The sequence below is a fragment of the Macrobrachium rosenbergii genome, chromosome 27, assembly GCF_040412425.1.
Source record: "Macrobrachium rosenbergii isolate ZJJX-2024 chromosome 27, ASM4041242v1, whole genome shotgun sequence".
In the NCBI taxonomy this organism is placed as follows: Eukaryota; Metazoa; Arthropoda; class Malacostraca; order Decapoda; family Palaemonidae; genus Macrobrachium; species Macrobrachium rosenbergii.
In genome coordinates, this window is record NC_089767.1 from 27,764,509 (window position 1) to 27,768,192 (window position 3,684).

The following is a 3,684-nucleotide window of genomic DNA, read 5'->3' on the forward strand; positions in this document are numbered from 1 at the left end:
TTTTAATATTATTATTTTCAAGTTGAATCTATCGTGTTGCAATATCTCTTGACATTTGACACGTTGCTGTGATAGAATAATGACGGAGGTTCTCTTTACAGTATTTTTTTCGGGTGTGCTCGGGCAACGTTAAATTTAAAGTGGTATTGTTACGGCCCCCTCCCCCCGCCCTGCCCCCGCCAGTGATGTGATAGATCACCATTACCCCTCCCCCATTCCTCTTCAGTTTTGTGAAGCTATAATATAAAAGAAAGAAAAATATATGAATGCTTAATTTCTAATGCATTTTATATGCATTAGAAATTTACTTCTGTATTGTCTGTTAATTTATTTATTGATTTATTCATTTATTTATTATAATTATTACTTATAAATTTACTGAATTTTATTCCAAAGAACTATTACTTTTAGAAAGTGACTCGTTACCGCCCCCCGAAGAAACGGTTTCATTAACCCCCACGGGGGTAATTACCCCCAGTTTGAGAACCACTGGTCCAAACGGTAGGATAACTTCACCCGAGTGTTACCTGTCACAGCAGGCGTGACAGGCACTTTAACACTATGAGACTGTCTCTGTTGGTTTAGATCATACATTTCCTGTACATAAACAATACAATAACCTTTCTAGAAAGTTTTGATCTTTCTATTTCAGTGGTTCTCAATCTTTTTTTTAGTGATGGCACCCTAACTAATGTGATCATTACCGTGGCACCCCTTCTTCGCCATCCCACCATATGGCATGAATGAACTTCTTATTTAATGAATAAAATTATCACCCATACTCAAACCAAAATCAGCACACCGTGCGTGTAGAAATATACTGCACAAACGAAGAGCATATCAGAAGAATTAGATACTCTTAAGCGTTATGAATGCAGACTAACAATAATAGAAAATGATACTCACCTATATATATATATATATATATATATATATATATATATATATATATATATATACTGTATATATATATTATATATATACATATATTTGTGTGTGTGCGAGTGTGTGTGTGTGTGTGTGTGTGACCGTGTGAATAATGCTTTAAAACCAGTTTATTGCAATTATGCATTTCAGAGAACAGATTATGAATGGTTAAATTTCATCATACTAAGGATCACTGCAAACATGGTCTTTATTGAATGTCAGTTACACGAAAGTAAAATCTAAACTGAAAGGTCGTATAAAGCAACCTTAATATTTTCCGAAAGCTAAAATAGAATGAAAAAATAAAGACTCCAGTACGGGGAAAAATATTGAAAGAGTAAACGGAAGTAGAGGGAGGAGTATGTTTGGTAAAAGAGAGAGAGAGAGAGAGAGAGAGAGAGAGAGAGAGAGAGAGAGAGAGAGAGAAGACTCTAATACGGGGAGAAAGAATTAGAAGAAGAAACGGAAGTGTGGGGAGGAGTGTGTTTGGTAAGAGAGAGAGAGAGAGAGAGAGAGAGAGAGAGAGAGAGACTCTAATAACGGGAGAGAGAGAGGACTCTAGAGAGAGAGAGAGAGAGACGGGGAGAGAAAGAATTGGAAGACGAAACGGAAGTGTAAGGAGGAGTATGTTTGGTAAAGAGGAGAGAGAGAGAGAGAGAGAGAGAGAGAGAGAGAGAGAGAGAGAGAAAAGACTCTAGTACGGGGAAAAAGAATTGTAAGAGGAAACGGAAAAGGAGGGAGGAGTATGTTTGGTAAAAGAGAGAGAGAGAGAGAGAGAGAGAGAGAGAGAGAGAGAGAGAGAGAGAGAGAGAGGAACAAAAACCCCGGAAAGTATTAAGCGGGAGACACTCCCCGGGCACCCTCGGTCGTAACGGGCAATTTTCTGAACGGTTCAATAAAAGGGGAAAATAGGAGACATTTCACCCTGGTCCACTAAAGCAGGGTGATTCAATAACAGTCCCTCACCTGACACAATCTCATAACCCTGCCATCAGACGTCATCTCCTCTTTTTCATCTTTCTCTTTTTCTCTTATTTTAATGAACTCTGTTGGCAAAAGTCTAGTTTGCCTTTAGCTTTCTCTGTGCAGCATATTTTGCTTTCAGTTTTCTCTGTAAAGCAGAATTTGATTTTAGCTTTCTCTGTCAAGCATAATATGCTTTTAGCTTTCTCTGCAAGCACATGTTAATCTTAGCTTCTCCGTAAAGCACATTTACTTTTGGCTCTTTCTGTAAAGCACATTTTGCTCTTAGCTTTCTCTATAAAGCATATTTTGTTTGGAGCTTTCTCTGTCAAGCATATTTTGCTTTTAGCTTTCTCTGTAAAGCATATTTTACGTAGCTACATCCAGGGGAAGCCTGTGATAATTATCTTTCCCTGCTCGATGAAAATTCGTGCTTCAGTGCTTTCGGTTAATTAAGGATTTTGGTAGAATGCTTGGCAGTCCCTTGAAAAGAAATAAAGAAAAAGGACACTAGACCTCGATGTTTCTATACATAGAATATCTTATTGTTTGAAATGTTCATCTGTCCAATGGAAGGGGCACATGTATAATCATTATTCATTATTCTGGGCAATTTTGTCTTTTCTTTTCCTTAAAGCTCCCCCCTCAGGAAATGATCAATTATACACGGACGTTTAGGCTGGAAAATTATCCTTTTCTGACAATATGCAACAATTTCATCCTGGCTTACAAACTTTACCTTGAAGTACTTTAAGCAACAATGAACATCTTTACCATAAACTTTAAGAAATGTTTACAAAGCCTTTACATAAACTTTTGCATCTTTACATAAACTTTAAAAAGGAAAAGCAAAGATTTTACTCATTTGTGTTAGCAACTTCTCTCTGTCGTTGAGCTACAAAGCTACTTGTACACTGTCCTTTAGTTATTTAAATTCTATGATAAAGGAGTGATTAGTATCCTCGGTGTCTATCGGTTAAATATTTGTGTATAAACTATACAAATTGGTTCATTATCACACTGCATACTGGCCGAAGTCTTGTGAAAGTTGCGGCAATAGTGAGACAATGGCAGCATTATTTAAGACTGGATTGAAGCTTAATGCAATTAAACCTTGATTTATGGTTGGCACTCCATATACATAGCACGGCTTTATTAAAACTTATGATAAAAACTGTGTATTTCAAGAATCACCATCTCTAGGAATGAATGAAAGTTAATCATACGGCCAAACATAAAGAGTTATGGAGGTGGTGTGTCTTATATTCTAAGCTATAGGTCTAACTTTTTTGTCAGTTACTATTTTTCGAAAACACTGTTGATTCGTCGGCAAAGCTGAATAAATCGTAAGAAAGTGACGTTCATTTTCCCGAGAGCCTCTTTTTAGGACACAAACACTCTTGAATTACCACTAGTAAACGTATCAAAGGAGCGTAAGGAAATAAAAATAAGTCCTAGTGGCAACTGTGCATACATACATACATACATACACACATACACACACACATATATATATATATATATATATATATATATATATATATATATATATATATATATATATATATATATATATATATATATATATATATATATATATATATATATATATATATATATATATATATATATATATATATATATATATATATATATATATATATATATAGAGAGAGAGAGAGAGAGAGAGAGAGAGAGAGAGAGAGAGAGAGAGAGAGAGAGATATTCCTGAATATTCACTTAAAGGAAAAAGGGCAGAAGGAAATGAAAAGCCAGGAAGAGGAGAGAGAACAC